This window comes from Carassius auratus, unplaced genomic scaffold (assembly GCF_003368295.1).
Source record: "Carassius auratus strain Wakin unplaced genomic scaffold, ASM336829v1 scaf_tig00000750, whole genome shotgun sequence".
NCBI classification, from domain to species: Eukaryota; Metazoa; Chordata; class Actinopteri; order Cypriniformes; family Cyprinidae; genus Carassius; species Carassius auratus.
The window spans coordinates 17,121-35,141 of record NW_020523320.1 but is presented as its reverse complement, the minus strand read 5'-3'; the positions used below and the strand labels follow the sequence as shown (position 1 = coordinate 35,141).

Genomic DNA, 18,021 nt, shown 5'->3' with positions numbered 1-18,021 from the left:
TGTAAATAATGAGAAAGGCAATGTGGGTCTACGCAGAAATCAAATGATAAAGATGGCTCTGAAGAAAACAAGACTCTGTGCAGTACAATTGTCTTTGCATTGCCTTCCTTCTGATCCTAACATTAGGAAAGAGTGGATGAACTTTATTTTTAATTAAGTTCCAGACTGCATCAGTTAAGAACTTGGTCCTTTGTTTACTTTATTTGACCGTGGATACGTTCACAAACAAGGCGCAATTCAACATTGGATTTTCAGAAAGATTGAAACTTAAAGACAATGCTGTACCGAATACATTGGCTCTGTTATTACAGATTGTTTGATATGTACGTAGTATTTATGCATTTTAAACCTAACTCAGAGCAGTGTCCATCTGTGAAGGCCGTAGGCTGTCAAACATACACAAGTGTTAGCCAATCATAGCAGTGGCGTTTACTTCCGAATCTACAATCCACCATGCCTGTTCAAACAGAGCGTTTTGATGAGGGGTTTAAAATGATGACAGAAAATAGCCTACTACTTCTAAATTATGTTTTTTTTTCATGTAAAAATCTTGATAACATAATAAGGGGAACTTATAGAACAGTACAAAATAATAAAAAAGGCAGTTCATGACAGCATTAAAGCTGTTTGCTGCACAAAACAATCAGAAGAGACACGGCACTCACAATTCTGTTTTGTAGCTGGAGCACCTCGCCAGAGGGATCTTCAGCACTTTGTCATTCAGGCCCACAAAAAGAGTCCTGTCGCCATGGAGAATCTGAAGGCTCAGGATTGGCTCCCGCAGACCAGGAGGGAAGAGCTGCATCTCCTCCAAGTAGCAACCTTGCAGGCTCTTATTAGTGGTTGCCAGGGCCTTAAGAATAGTTCCATACTCTGATAAGTCAGAACAGAAGGCAAAGCATAATTACACAAGACTGCATAACTAATGCTAACCAATACTATTTTTATAAGTATTACTTTTATAAGTTATAAGTATTTGTAGGTTAAATATTTGCAGACATGATTTAAAAGGATTTTGTGCACAAGAAAAGTACAGAACTGAAGTGATTAATTTTGACTTCGACTAGTTACCTGTGCCTATGTACATGACGTGGTGCAAAGTATCCTGCCCCTGTACAATGTCAACAACCAATTTAGAGAACCGCACGTCATCCTGCCAAACCAGCGGGTCCACAGAAACGGGCTGAACCACGTCATTCATGAGGTAGAGCCGCTGGGCGTCCTGCAGACTGCGTTCAGTCAGTCCTTCATTAGGCCCTTCTTCCTCTATGGTCCCACACTGGGAAGTGTCATTAGGGTTAGACTCATTAGTTAGTGTAGAGGTCAAGCATGGCAGTGGCAATATAAACTCACCAAAAAAAAAACTTTCAAACTTCTCACCATGTCATTTTATAGGAAAGTAGACAATAACTGTGAATTACGATGCATGCAGGTACACCCAGCTGGTATTGAGCAATTACTCTCACAGTGCCAGGTTGATAGAATTTATCTGTTGGCTGTTTGTTTCAGACACACACACACACACAAAGAACAAAATGTAAAAGACATTCAGGGGGAATGATGCACCTGGAAATTAGGGATTGGGTTCGGGGTGGGCAGCCACGTGGAGCGAGGGTTCTCCTGGGAGCGAAAGGGCCCGTTGAAAGCCTGCGTGACTGCGCTGAGGTTGTATGCGCAAACTGCAGAGGCAGCAATGCTGTTCCTGGATCACAAAAAAGAAAGATGATTACAATTTAGTAATTTGAAAACATGCAATGAGCATGCAATTATTATATATAATATAAATAGATATATAAATACTGGTGATCTAGTTTCAGGTAAATACTGTATATGTGTGCTCTTGTTTTTGTGACATATCAGGACACAACTTTGTATAATGACATGGGTATGACACAGGTATTACAAGGAGAGGGTGACTTATGAGGACATAACCCATGTCCCTATTTTTCAAAGTGCTTATAAATCATAGAGAATGTTTTTTTTTTTTTTGAGAAAGTAAAAGTGCACAAAGTTTCCTTTGAGGGTTAGGGTGAGCTTGTCAGCTTCTTCTGGCATGAAACATTCTCAAATGCATTGGGACGTAATTAACTCCATTGATTTGAGTGACAGGTGGCCCAGAGACCCAAGTAAGCTGTCAGGAGCAGAGATGAGCTCAACAGTGAATGGATTGGGTGGTTATTCTTGTTACCAGACTGTTACCCTGAGAAATGTCCCCTGATCTTTCAGTATGCCCAGAGTTTAGAGAGATGCCAGAAGCCCTTAGGGACTGAAGCTATTATAGTCACAGCAGTTAACTATGAAGGTTACAGTGGATTATATAGATATTTAGATGTCACAAGTTAAAAAAAATAATTAGCATGGGATCATTAGAGGTCAACCAGGAGGATCACAGATTCATTGTTGTGTGCTGTTGAGACCGCACATAAATGAACAGCAATAATTGTGGTGGTAACACCGAAGCCACAGACAGATGGGCCCACGAGCAGAGCTCCAGGAGGGGGACTCGGCCAGCCAGACGCTGGTGTCTGGCTAGGGCTCTTGTTATGTGGCCTGTTGAGGCATGGACTTGAAGATTCAAGCCTGGTTCTGCAGCTCGACCCTGGGGACTACATATGAGGGTTTTGACATGGAAAGTTAGCATGGTCAAATGAGAGGTTCTTGGCAGTGTAGCTCAAAAAGCTGATGCGCAGATGAAACATGGGCTATAAACCGGTCAGCCCTAGGATGCGAGGACAGAGCAGGCTCTGACAGGACAGCCAATTATCTCAATCTATTTCTCCTTTCATTCTAGCATTCAAAAGCAAGACTCTGAAACTTTGTTATGAGAAACTACAAGAGTTTGATTTTTGAGATTTGACCTCTAAAATTAATAATTATTATAATAATTCCTTACATTTATATAGCACTTTTCTAAGCACTCAAAGCACTTTACATGGTCAGGGGGTATCTCCTAATCCACCACCAGACTGAGATGAAGAAAAGCATTAGTGAGCTGCTTCTCTGCTGACTGCCTACACTATATAGGCAGCACCTTCTACATTCTACAACCAGAATAACTCAAACTGGCTAGTTGTCTTCCACATCATGTAGTGCAATCTTCCAATGATCCAGTTGTTTCTTATTCAGTCACTGTAAGTCTAGTTCACACCAAGGACGATAACTGTAAGAATAACAACGTTTTAATAATCACTCTAATTCCTTTAGAATAGAGATAACTACACCTGTCATTTCAATTCAAATTACAATTCAGCTTCTTTTGGGATGTGACCAATTCAATTCAAATTCATAGTAAAATCTTTAATTGAAAGTGAACCAAATCTGCTTCAGTTCAGAATTTTGTAAAACACTTGTGACTTTGGTAAGGTTGACATTAGTCATAGTACAAATATTTTTCTCCAAAACACGTTGGCCACAATTATAAGCACCCCTATGTAACGGAGGCCAGCGAGTAGTGCCAGACGCTAGTGGCTGTAGCCATTTAGCCTCCTTGTTAGTGCGTCCGCCTCCCATGCCGGAGACCCGGGTTCGAACCCCGCTCGGAGCGAGTGCGAGGAGCGTCAGAGAGGACCCGGGTGAGAGGGGTTATATTGGTGCCGTGACCCGTACGGGAGTGAGGTTTAGGGGGGTGAGTGTAACGGAGGCCAGCGAGTAGTGCTGTGCAGGTAAACCTCACTCCCCGATCTCAAGAGACGCACTAGCGACAGACGCTAGTGGCTGTAGCCATTTAGCCTCCTTGTTAGTGCGTCCGCCTCCCATGCCGGAAGACCCGGGTTCGAGCCCCGCTCGGATCGAGTGTGAGGAGCATCAGAGAGGACCCGGGTGAGAGGGGTTATACCTAGAAATTCTTATGAATAAAATAGCTATGAAGCATATTCCCAATCATAATCACTTTTTTTTTAAGCATGCCAAGGTGACTATGACCATAAAATTGTCCAGCCATGACTCCCTGGAATTTACATTTTTGCAGGAATATAAAAAGGAGGTAACACAAAGGCCAAATTTCCTTAATCATCTATAGCAACAAGTAAAACCAAAGAATATAGTTCTATGTAGATGTGCAGCAGAAGATTGTTGAGCTTCACAAAATGTGGTTGTATTTGCTAACTCATTGAAAATTCCCATTTCCACCATTTGTGATTTATTTTGAAGGAAAGGATATACAATGCAGATTTAACCTTCTTTGCTCATTTGTACCAAGGAGGCTAATCATTCTGACCTCAACTGTATGATGCCAATGTGCAAACATAGCCTAGTGCAGTAGCATTATATGCTTGGCTGAGACTGCATTGAAAGAACAACCCAACCTGTGCATTGTACTGTGATGTATACGAAAGTGTATTACTGCAGGAAACATAAGATCTATTTCCCAAGAATGTTCATGGTTAAGTAAGACATGTCTTCGACTGTCTCAAAGTGGCCATTGTGAAATTCTGTTCGTCCACATGAACATCTTGTGTCTAGGGACATTGTGTGCTGGAGTTGATGTGCTAGATTTGAACCTTGCTTATATGACAAGTTTATCTGATTACATAATGAAGTTAGTTATGCTTATTCAGCTTGTATTTTCCAGACGGTCTATTGTTTCTCTTCTGCAAAAATACTGTATACCGTATATGTGCCACCCAATGCACAATAAAGTTGAGCTTAGAATGAACTGCACCACTCGTGTGTATCATTCTCAGAATTTATATTTGTGATCTTGAAGGCAAGAATATACAATTTATTCTTACAACTAGTCAGAATGTAACTAAAATGAGGAGCTAACAATTACCTTTTGTACAACAGCAAATGCAGTGTATGCATGTTTGAGCAAGGTTTATAATATACATGCATAAAAATGCATAAATGCATTGTCTGGTCAAATGATGCATGCCTCAGCTAAGTCATGGTGGCATTTATTGCATTTGTGCTTGTGCAGATGTGACTTTCAGACAGATGATGATGCAGTTTTAAAGGCTGTTGAGGTGTGTAAAAGTAAAGTACAGAGTTTGGTCCTATAACCCTTTGGAAAGTCACCTACTCTAGCAAATCCCATGACACGCTCAGTATAACACGCAACATATGGGAATGAAGTCTTCTCACTGTGAGAGCAGATGACTTCGGAGCTTTCCAAGCGACACGTACAGTAGATCACATGCTTGTTTAGATGAAGTCATGTTGAGTTATGATGACAGAATAGACAATATGTCAAAAAGCACAGGGTCATTTGAGGTCATCTGAGAGGTCCATAAAGTTGATTTAGACATAAAGTAGGACAGCACTCAAGGGGGAAAAGGTGAGAAAAAAGAAAATACATTACTTCAGTGTTTCAACTTCAGTGAATACCTGCATCGCAGCAAAAAAGACAAAGAGCCAACTCAGCAACCTTCCACAGCCAGGACTGAGGCAAGATTATTAATAAATATTTTTACAGCATAACAATATCTGCCCTTGTGGAAAAACGTGCACTGAAGCATTTGTTCATAAAGATTAATAATAATCATATAGTTCATCTGCGTGTATGTAATTTATAATTTTTTAACCATACATAGCAACTTTAATGCCAATAATGTAGTATTTATGAAAAACTTCTGGAAACTTCTTCAGAATATTCTATAGCACTTTTACATTTAAATGCAATACATATTTATATCAAATATAATTATTCAATATTTATATTATGTTACATATTTAAAATTAAGTATATTATAAAAAATTATGGTAGCACTTTATTTTACAGTCCTGTTCCTCATGTACATACTATGTACTTATTATAGTAATTAGGTGCTAACCCTGAACCTACCCCTAAACCTAACCCTACCCCATTGTAGTTACCTTGTATTACCAGAACTTTCTTAGATAAATACACTGTAAGTACACTATAAGTACACGTACTGTAAAATAAAGTGCAACCAAAATTATTTTAATGTATGCTGTTTGGTGTACCGATTTTACAATGCTGTAGTAAAACACACCGATGAAAAACAACAGAAAGCAGAAAGCCTTAATATCATCACCTCCATACATCTACATGACCGAAATATGGATGGAATAAACTTGAAGCGAAGATTCCTGCTATGGGGTACAAAAAAACTAATTTCAAGGTGGATTTTGTCATGCTGCATCACAGCGAGCGAAGAGATGAACTTGGCTGTTATTCTGTATTTGTTGTAATTCAGGCATGAAAGTGTGTGCATTCGTGATAGAAGTATTCATTCACACCCACAGATCTGTTTTCCAGAGGGGTTGTCTGTCATCACATTAACTGCCAAAAGTGCTGTTCCACCCAGTTAACCTGCAGGTGATTGACAGAAATGAGGATGATAACTATTCCTTCAAAAAGATAATTAAAAAGGTAGAAAATAAAAAAGAAACTTTCCTTCTTAATCATACCAAAATGTAAGGACATGGGGAAGATGTCCAATTATATTGCAAAATATTCCTAGAAAGGGTCATCGAAAGCAAATAAATGAATCCTACTTTTACTTAAAGGGATACTCCACCCCAAAAAGAAAATTTTGTTATTAATCACTTACCCCCATGTCTTTCATACTCGTAAAAGCTTCATAAAAGTTTGTCTTCGGAACACAATTTAAGATATTTTGGATGAAAACCAGGAGGATTGTGACTGTCCCAATGATTGCCAAGTAAAGTACACTGTCAGGGTTCAGAAAAGTATTAAAGACATCATCAGAATAGTCCATCTGCCACGTTATGAAGCGACGAGAATACTTTTTGTATGTGAAGTAAACAAAAATAACATGTCTTTCCACATTACTGTAATCAAAGCTTAAATACATGTAGAAAACATATCCTTGTGACGCAGCTGATGCAGAATAATGTATGCAGCTTGTGTCTATTGATATTCTACAAAATGTCACTATGGTGATGTGGAGAGACACAGAGGAGACAAATTGTTGAAAAAAGTAATTATTTTTGTTTTCTTCGCATACAAAAAGTATTCTCGTCGCTTCATAAGGTTACGGTTGAACCACTGATGGCAGATGGACTATTCTGACGATGTCTTACATACTCGTCTGGACCTTGACATTGTAATTTACTGGGCAGTCAATGGGAGAGTCACAAGCCTCCCAGTTTTCATCCAAAATATCTTACATTGTGTTTCAAAGATGAACAGAGCTTTTATGGGTTTGGAACGACATTGGGGTAAGTGATTCATGAAAAAAAAAAATCATTTTGGGTTGGAGTATCCCTTTAAATAGGATAAAAAAAGACTGCAGAGTGATAAGTGGAACATGAAACTAGCAAATTATTTGACCAAATGCAGTGACTGACCAATCTGAATCAAGAGAGCCATGTAGTAAGTTTTATAAAAGCACTAAAAGAAAGAAAAACCAATTTACAAAAATTACGGAAAATCTTTACAAAGTGCAAGCACTCATGACTTATTGCTTTTATAAAATGCAGAAACAGCAATTGAATGAAACATTCTAATGTTCAAGTTAAATTTATGAAAAATAATAATCATAAAACAGCCAAGAAGCCCATGCCAAACACTGAAAAGAGTTAATAGAGTTAATTCCATTACTTAAGTTGCTTTTTACAATACATCTAATATAGCTGATACCGTCTGTAAACTCAGTATGAGGACATATACTGCTTTGACACCTTCAGCTTAATGAAAGTATGCAGTCATGCTGCCAATACCTTGGGACAAACTACTAGCAACACTTTCAGGCATTTTTTGGCTGCTCTCTTGCGTTCTCTCTCACTCCGCTCCTCCTTTGCCCACCCTACCTGTTTTGCAGCCCCAAACCCCAGGGAGCATTGCTTAAGGTGTTCAATTTACCACACAGATGGGGACTCTGTTGTTCTGATTGCATTACCATATTCCGTTCCTACTGGGGCAGTGAGTGAAAGGGGACAGAAAAAAAAAAAAAAAAAAGAAACAGAGAGATAAAATGAGTGAGAACGAGAGAGACATAGGGGGAAATATAGGAAAGGAGAGCAAGAGAAGGAGAGTCTTGAGATTTATATACTGCCATACTACTTGCTATTTGAAATGATGTTTTTAGCATGCATACTGTCAAGTAGTGATAAAAAGTGATTGATAAAAAATGTTGGCTCACCACTAGCAGACATACAGCATATTTTCTGGAATATCTCTACAAAAATGTTGGTTTCCATTTATTTAATCGAATGTAATGCATAAGTGATTCATCCTATAGGACAGAATCTCCAAGAGGTGTTGGGTCGAAGTGATTTTGTTGCATACTGCATGCTGAATCAAATACATGAAGTTATATGCAGTAAACAGCAGGAAGTATATTTTCCAAGAGCAGCGCAAGATACTGTATGAATATAACGTGGAAGTAGCACTTGGTGATGATCTATTAAGAAAATGCTGTGACAGCTGCTGCTGGCGTCATTATTAGCCGTTAATTCCTAATGTTATTAAATTCATATTCTTAGCAAATGCTTTGTTAGCAAAATTACTTGCAATTAAAGGCAAAAATATACTTGTTAATCTAGTGCTAATTTGTAGTGCTAAGTTGTAACAGAGGTGGATGTGATCTAGCATATTCCTGTACTACTCTCTAAGGCCTTCTCACATTTCTTGAAAAGACAGAAACAGACTTAGGGCCAGTTTTAATAACAGCTTGCCAGCGCAAACCATCTTTTGGCATTAAAATAGTACTGTAACTAATTAAAATAGTACTGTAACTAATACACAGTGACGAACTAGAGCTGATAAGACGAGGACAAAGTTATTTTTGCACCTTACCTGCAATTGTTGCTACTAGGAGAAGGTACCAAAGAGAATATCGGCACTGTTTTGTGCTAATTTTCCCTATTTATTAAAACTGATCCATAACCTGTTTACATAAGGTGCAATTCAAATTGTTCATCTTGACAAAATATGTCCACAAAACATGGGTTTCTTAAACATTCACATGTATATATGAACAAAATATATCCATCAAAATAAGTTTACAATTTTTACACCAGTATTAGCAGTGCCAGAACACAAGGCATATCTGCTGTACAGGTGCCAGCATATGCATTTAACATGTATGTACAGTATATTGCAGACATTGTGTTTGATAACTTGACTTACACGTTGGTGGTGAAGATGCCATAGATGAGATCCTGTTCGGGCAGGTAGAAGGTGCTCTGTAGTTCATTGTAGTAGAACGGGATCTCTCCCGACCGTGAACAGTTAAGTCGGGCCTTTGTGAAGGTGGTCCACGTGTCTTCCAGCAAGAAGCGACCTCCTATGTCGTTCTTACACACCCGCGCCACCCGCGAGTACACCGTCTTACCGCAGTCGTGTTCCACAGCGTTTTCCCTCAAGAAGAAGAAGGTGAAAAGACCCACATCATAAGCCGAGATGAAGTGAGGCTCTAAAGAAGAAGGGAAAAAAGCGTGGCTAAATACCTTACAGGCACAAAAAGCATTTCAAATGGGTACGTCTACAGCGGGACTCTCAGTAATGCAGCATAAAGTGTTTTAAATGCCAAAACAAGGACTTTACTTCCATAGAAAAGTGGCCTGAATACCTGTTCCACTCTTTCTTAATATCTGCTTACGCTTGCCTAGGATTGGAGCAGAAATCTGTGTGCATTTGACATGCAAAAATTATTCAGAATATAAAAAGCTGTCCGATTGGTCCAGGTGGCACTGGTCTGGATTGCATTAGTCGGAGTTAATATCGCACACTCTGAATAATGTCTTACCCCCAAGGCCTGTTTATTCCCCAGCCCATCTAGTAACGCATGCCACAGATATTCACCTGTAAACAGGCATGACTATAATCACTGCTGGGGCCAGAGATTACTGTGATGCTGTGAAGCCCAGGAGAGGCATCAATAGCCATAACTGCTTTTGATTCAATTTTAAATATAATAAATACCAAATCTCAGAGGACACCGACTCAGAAACAGCCCAGAGAAGTATTTGCATACAATTCTGCAAACGATATTGCTCCAAAAACTAAGTGCAGCAGAATTACGTGGTCAAACTGGACTGGAACTTTGTGCACTGTATTGTGCTGGTCCAAAAATCACAGTAATACAACATCAGCGTAGCCCATTATGAATTTGTGCTATATTCAGTGCTTTCATCTGAAACCAGAGAAAAGCTTTTTAGTGACAAACAGGCAGAACAGTATTTGTTCTTCACTGACAAAAAACACTAAATTCTACTTTATTTTAGGCTCATGTCTTGCTTTTTAGTGAGCAGTGTAAATACTCCTGTGTATAAATTAGTACCATGGTATATATAAAATAAAATGGTATTATTGCTTGGTCCAGTCACTGTACCATGGTGGGTAAAGGAAAAAAATAATAATTTGGGTTACTAATAAAATACCATGGCATTACTATTGTTGGTTGCTTGTTGTTGTTTTTTTTTTACTGTATCTTAAAAAGACTAAGGCATTATCATGGTTTTTGGACATACAAGTCCTTTGAAGCACCATGGAAATACAGTGATATGTTTACACTTCTGTGTAAGTCTGGGGTCAACAAAAGTTTAAATTGATTTTATTTATCTTTTTATTTTATTTTTTTAGTTTAAACAAATTCATATTTAATTGACAGCAAAGACTTTTTAGAAATTATTTCAAATAAATGCTATTCATCAAAGAATCCTGAAAAAGTATCACAGTTTCCATAAAATATTAAGCAGCACAACTGTTTTCAACATTGATAATGAGAAGAAATGTTTCATAAGCGCCAAATCAGTACATCAGAATGACTATTAGTTTTACTGTATAATCAATAAAATAAATTCAGCCTTAGATAGTATAACATGACATTTTTACTGACCCCAAACTTTTGAACATTACTGTATTTAATACCATGGTACTAACATCCGATTCAATCCATCTATTTTAAACATGAATAAATGATGACTGTTGATGAATTTCTACTGACAAAAAGTAACAAAAAAATATTATGGCATTATTATATTTTCAATATAGAATCATGCTAGTATATATATCATGCATATTTTTGGACCATTTAGAGTAGTCTCATGCTTATTTGGTTGGCATTTTAAGTATCTGGTATCAGGAAATACACTAGTACATAAATATTTATCATAGACTACAGTACAGAAGATATATGTCCCCATCTCACTGTACCATGGTACATTTTGCAATCAGTGAACCTTAGAAAAGTAAGAAAAAAAAATTTATTCTGCTTTCAGTTTCAATGAGACATCATAACTACACTTTTACACAGATCAAGGTAAAGAAAGTGAATCTCAATACAGACCCATTCAACATCAGAACAATTACTACCCAGTGACTGCAGGAATTCATCAGGTCTTTTGCTAAGCTAAAAACAGGCAGGGTGTGAGTGTGCTGATTTGTGAGGGACTGAACATGACAAACGGTATTTCAAAAGGGGTCGCTGTATGTGTGTGTGTTTATCTGCGAGCCGCAGTCAGGGGAAAACACTAAGCTGAGAAGTGAATTACGAGTCCCAATAAGCACCAGAGGAGAGAGGCATGTGCTAATAGCCACGCTGCGGGCGATGATGATATTTCTCATTGAATCAGAGCTGTGCTAAAACAATATCACATCTCACTTCGGGTACGACCCCACATGGGCTCCGTGTTAAAAAAAACATTCAGTCAGCATCTGGCACGACCAATATAACAACAGTCCAGTTTAATTCAGTTGTAGACCCTTGAGGTTCATGCCTTCTCAACGCTATCTTACAACCAATTCGTACGTATTTTACGAGGTGGCTTATTCGTACGAATTTGTACGACCTCACTCGTACGATTTTATATGACCCCAGTGACGGTTAGGTTTAGGGGCGGGGTTAGGTGTAGGTCATTCGTACAAATTCATAAGAATTGTGCAACTCGTAAAATACATACGATTTGGCAACAATCGTATGAATTTGTACGAGTGTGGTTGTACGAATTCGTACGAATAAGCCACCTTGTGAAAAATGTACGAATTGCCGTGAGATCGGGTTGGCCTTTTACACTGACCCCCAGTTGAGAAATAAATTTTTCTCTTTTTTTACTTTGGCTAAACTGGATGTTGTTCAGCGGTGCAACTATTAGTAAACCACTAGATAATGTTACTACCGATTATCCAAATAGCTACTCTAGCTACAAATAGTGTTTTTCATGATTCAACTTATTCTCAGTGGATAAAAGTTTTTTTTCTCTCTCTCTCTTTCTCATGAGTTATGTCATATTATGCAAGTAAAAAAGTAATTCAAACTAACTTTAAGCTTTTTGTGCAGATTTTTAGTCAATAAGGTCAATATATGTGTTAATATATTTATAAGGTAAATGCGAAAGTTTCAATAATCTCGCCTCCCTCTTTTTGTCTTTCTCTCTCCTCAAGTGTGAACCTACAGTGAAACTACAGGCCGACTGAGTGACGTGAAGCGCTGCAGCTGCAATTTCACCCTCTCTCGGTCATGAGGAATAATTACACTGCTGGATGCCTGAACGTTCATCTCCTCCACCCAATCCTTACTCTCCAACCCTTGTCTATGTCCTTCTCCTTTCACCTCAACTACCCTCTGACATCTCCTCTGTGGAGCCTCACTGTATGATTTACAGCTTTGGCATCAGAACTTTCTGCTTATTCCATTTCAACAGTCGTTGGATGAATTTTCTAAGGGAGAAGGCACAGTGTCAGCAGCTGGGAGATTATTGACACCTTTTGACTTTGTGCAGGAAGTGTGCTGAGTTTCGTTTGTCTCTATCTTTGACTGGTTCCTCGCTTGTCAGACCAGGGATGCTCTAAAAAAACTGCTTTCGACACAAAAGATACAACTGTGAGAGTGCAGCTATGCTTTCCTCACTTTTTGCTATCATATAAGAACTTCTCATACTGTATGCACTTACAGTGGGTCAAACATGGAACAGGGTTATTTGAAACCATAAAAAAACATTTAGTTACGTGAAAACAAAAAAAAATGAATTCAACGTTAAAATAAAATAAATAAATACTTAGATATATTTGAATAATAGATATATTTGAACAAAAACACAACAAAATTACTAAGACTTCTAAGACTTTACAATTAAAAACAAAATATTATTTTGATAAATAAAAGAAATATACCTCAAAATATTACCAAAATTTTATTAGTATATCAGTTATATAAAAAATATTTTGTATTACTGATTAATATCTTTAATATTAATATTTTACAATTTTAATTGTATTTTTATAATTTCAGTTTTCATCTTAATTTTAGTTAACGTGTTAATTTAGTGGTGTATTTGTCATTTTATTAGTTCTTTTTTAATAGGTCTATCCATTCTTAATCCATTTTTATTTTTATTTTAGTACTTACTTCATGTTAAACTAAAAGAAAATGAGAAATTATGCTTTGGCAAGTTGCTACATTTAAAATAAGCTTTTTTGTTTGTTTGTTTGTTTTTGTTTTAATTATTTTTTTTTTTTTTTCGGTTAACGTTCATTTTATTTCAAGTAACAAATTTTTAATGGCTTTGGTTTTAGTTGATAATAACACTGGTCAGATTTTTTCCTAAAGTTTGTATAAAAGACACAAATGAGACGATACAGTAAGAGTATACAGAGACTATGTAGATAAAAATACACACAAATCAACTTTTTCCTATGGGGAGTGCTATTAGCTTACATAAAATTAAATAAAGTCTCATCAACAATTTTCTTTTGAAGAACAACATTCAGCAATTTGGCTGCATAGACAGAAAAAAGGAAGGTCATCAAGAGAAATGTCAAAAGTTTTCAGACGATCCCTGGAATATGAGACTATCAGACATGAGATGATGAGATTAATATACCATTAAGCCATTTGGAGTTGTACTGGGCGGTCCGCAGAGGCGGCATTCCTCCCAGGCTGCGGTAGATGACAGGGTCCCGGCCGGAGAAATCGATGACCGTGGCAGCATACAACTCTCCGCTTTCGGTCACCACAGCCGTCGAATTATGACGTGGGTCATAGGGGCAGCGGGCCACTCCGTTCACCCTCTCCAACACTCTGCTCATGTTCCCTGCCTGAGAGGAGGATACGGTATGGATTACACACACACTTTGATAAAGGCTCCAGGTTAGGCAGCTCATTTAACTGAGAGATGTTTACCTCTCTGGTGATGCAAAGGGGCTGGAAGGCATTGGTACCGCAGGTGATCACCTCTGTCTTGTTGACAAGCAACACCCGGATGTAGTTTTGACACTCCACCTGCAGGAGTAGATGCACTTTACAGTATGACAATAACAGTGACATGTATGTTCAAAATAATTAAATTAATTAAATTAAAAATAGCAGTATGCTGCACTGCTATGACAGAAATGAACTGCGTCCTATGTTTCAGTCATGTTTAATTTTGCAAATATCTTCTGAAAAAGACCTTTTTACACCACCTGTCAAATAATATGGGTAAGAAGGTTTTCAAGAAAATGAAAGTTTCAGCACACATTGGTTCATGCATCATAGTGGGAATAGTAACTTCAGCTTAAGCACATTGCATTGTGGGATTCAGTAAATTGGCAAATCATCCAGTCATCCATACTACAGAAAAGGAAATCTGCGTCAAAAAAATCTTAAAGAAATGCTAATGGTATGTCTTTTTTAAAATAAATTCCAATTAATTAATAAGGATTTGCTTTTTTTAATCTTTAATAGGATACTTTTATTTATATATAATAAGCTTAGAGTTGCAAAAAAGTCTGGAATAAAAAAAAAAAAAGTATCTTATGCTCACTCAGGCTGCATTTTTTTTAACCACAAATTACCGTAGGATTATGAAATATCAAGAACATACAGTAATGCAAAAATAATATTACTGTTTAAAATAGTGGTTTTATATTTTATTTATAAATATACATTTACAAAGCTGATTTTTCAGCCTTCAGAAACCAATCTAATGTGCTTATTTGGTGCTCAAGATACATTTAATACTATCAATGTTAAAAACACCTGTGCTGCTTAATATTTTTGTAAAGACCATGAAACCATTTTTATTATTCTTTGATGAAGAGAAAGTTCAAAATAACAGCATTTATTTAAAAATAGACGGTTTTTGTAAGTGTAACTTCTATCAATTGAATGCGTCCTTGCAGAATAAAAATATTACTTTCTTTCAAAATATATCACTGACCCCAAACGCTATAGTACAGTATGAACGGTATTAAAAAAGAAAGGAAATTGTTGTAGTTTTCTTGTCCAATCCTTTTGGGACTTTTTTTGGAGGGACATATTAATGATTAACATTCTTTTAGAAATGATTAACATTAATTCCAAACACATCATACACAGTTTCCCGTGAGTGCCCCGAAAGAGTGAGATTACCTCAGCTTTCATGTGTACTACTCCAAACCAAAAATAATCCTGTCTGACACTGGATCAGCGAGTCACAGCATCAGCCTTTTTGTGCAGCTGACTGTAGAAGTGACAGCACTTCAAACAGCACGCGATGTGATAAGCACCCAAACACCACTGAGGCATAAAGCCATGTGCCTTAAATTAACAGCTAAGGGAACAGACTGTTATATGCACTGTCTATTCAAGACTGCCGCCATGTTGCTTTAAAGTTCATAATTTACTCAAAAAGTGAGCAGCAGATCAGTCGAAGCAGAAGATGTGCATCATTCTGGGAAATAATGTTGTTAATGACAATAATATGTTACATAGATAAAGAAAAAAAAGTCAATTTAGGATTTAGTGTTGGTTAAAAGAACCTGTCTTTATATCCATTTAAAAGAGGTTAGCTTTTTTTGCCAATGCTTTTATCTGCTAGTGGATTTTTCATTTTGCCTTTCACATTCAGCGAATGATACGCTCAAGAAAGAAATGACTGACCTCTGGGCTTTAAAATACTGAATAAGTAAGCTCAACATATTGCCCTCCCACAAACCTCAACAATACCCGACCCCGCCGGCCAATGGGCTCTCAGCGTTTTAAAAGAAATGTGCCTATTCAACAGAGAACCTGGGGGTTTAAAGTTACCTCCGTCTTCCCTTTGCTTTGACAGGACCTCCTGGTGTCTTCGTCTGGGCCCCATTCCGTTGCCTAGGAAACCAAAATAAACCCAGAAAAAGTGACTTGACGTGATTCGCAGTTGCCCGGCAGCTGTTAGCAATAAAGCAGGAGCCAGGTTACGCAACTGTTGATGATACTATTGCATCCAGCCAGATGCATCAAAAGACATTAACCTTATTGTGGTGTTTATTGTGTAAACAGCATGATGAGTGGGCCAGCGGCTTAAAAGGGTGAGGTAACTAGACAGTTGGAAGACCAGATGCAATTTGCATGTAAAAACCATCCCCTAGTCTCATTCACACACAGGGACCTCGTCGTCTTCGCTATTTATTTTTTTCACCAGCGTAAGCCACTCCATTTTCCTCTACCCAATTATGTCCCCTTAGAGCTGTGTGTCCAGCCAACAATAATAGAGGCAGCAGTTAAAAATTGCAATCCTGTTGTCTTAAGGTGAGCATGTGCACAATCGCACGCCCCTTTCACAAATTATTCACACAAAAGCACAAAGCTACCACCTTTATCTCTCAGCTTGAGGTCCCATTGGTTTCAGATCTTGACTGAACCTCTAAATAAAGTCCATTTGTTCGTATGGCCCACTAAGGTTCATAGGAACATAAGAAACCATTCAATGTGGAAAAGCAGATAAACTTGATGGTAATTGGTTTGGTGTATTAATAGCGCAATTTCCTCTTACATGGCCAGTCATGCTGTGGCTCAAGTGAGCTCTGACTGATGGTACTGAATCATAATTATTGTGGACATTCGAACCTGGAGGAATATTAGATGGCAAAGCAAGAAGGAAGAGAAATAGATTACTTCATCAAATAAATTCAAACTGAAACATGAGGATGAGTAAATAATGGTAAAACTTCCATATGTGGGTGAACGGGCCAATTAATACTGAGATACTGCCGAGAATTTTGAACGGTTGCATGTATAGATTTAGCTGCCTCCTTCTTGCCAGTCAAAGCTGTTAACAGCACCAAAGTTGTCAGGAACAACAATGCCACACAGATCTGGTGCTCTTTTGTTTGTGTTTGCATTCATGTGTGTTTCAGGACTGAGACATGTTTGTGACGGATGCCTAAGCGGTGAGTCATCGTTCAGGTCATTAACATCTTGTCTGTGAGCCCCTGTTTTCTGGAAGAATCCGTCAGCTTAACCCTGACCTTAGCCACGGCAGTCCCTCTCTTCACACCACACTGGAACAATGCCAGCCCTCCAATGCTGTTTCCAAAAAGCATTCTGAAGAGGCAGGCTGTGAAAAGCACACTGTATGCCATGTTTGGCGAAGGTTTGAATGTGAAGTTGGAAACCCTGCCACCGATGGGGGGGCCAGAATCCACCAGGCTGGGGTGGATGGAGATGGGAGAGCTTTTCACTGGTGGGAGGTTTGAACCTTTGAATGATAAATTACTTTTGACAAGCGTTATGCCAAAGAGGATGAGGTAATATATAGATTAAAAGCGTGCAGAGGTAATGACGTAACAGTTTGTTCATTAAGTCTGGGTTTTTAAACCTTTTTTATTTTCTTATACCTCAATAACCCCATAAGTACGGCTCAAATACCGTCATAAACTCCAGCAAAAAATGTGATCTTACACTGGATTTTGTTTCTCTTTACTGATAAAATAAAATGAAATTTTGAAAATGGTTATTATTATCTTTGTTCTTTATTACTACTACTACTTCTTAAATCTTCTACAAGCTAAATATATATATAATATATATATATATATATATATATATATATATATATATATATATATATATATATATATGTGTGTGTGTGTGTGTGTGTGTGTGTGTTATCAGCATTATCAGTAACATAAATTATCAATAAAATGAATAAATAATAAAATAATGTTTATTAGTAGTATTATTAATTTCTATTAGTGCTATTCTTCTTATTAAAATTTAAATTAAAATTTATGCATTTAGCAGACGCTTTTATCCAAAGCGACTTACAGTGCATTCAGACTATCAATTTTTACATATCATGTGTTCCCAGGGAATCGAACCCCCAACCTTGCGCTTGCTTGCTTGCTAGCGCAGTGCTCTACCAGTTGAG

General features: G+C 37.7%; 1 pseudogene; it reads right to left on the bottom strand.

Annotated features, from left to right (window-relative positions):
* The window catches only part of LOC113069074 (semaphorin-5B-like), a 60,414-nt pseudogene that overhangs the window by 29,950 nt on the left and 12,443 nt on the right, over positions 1-18,021 (bottom strand).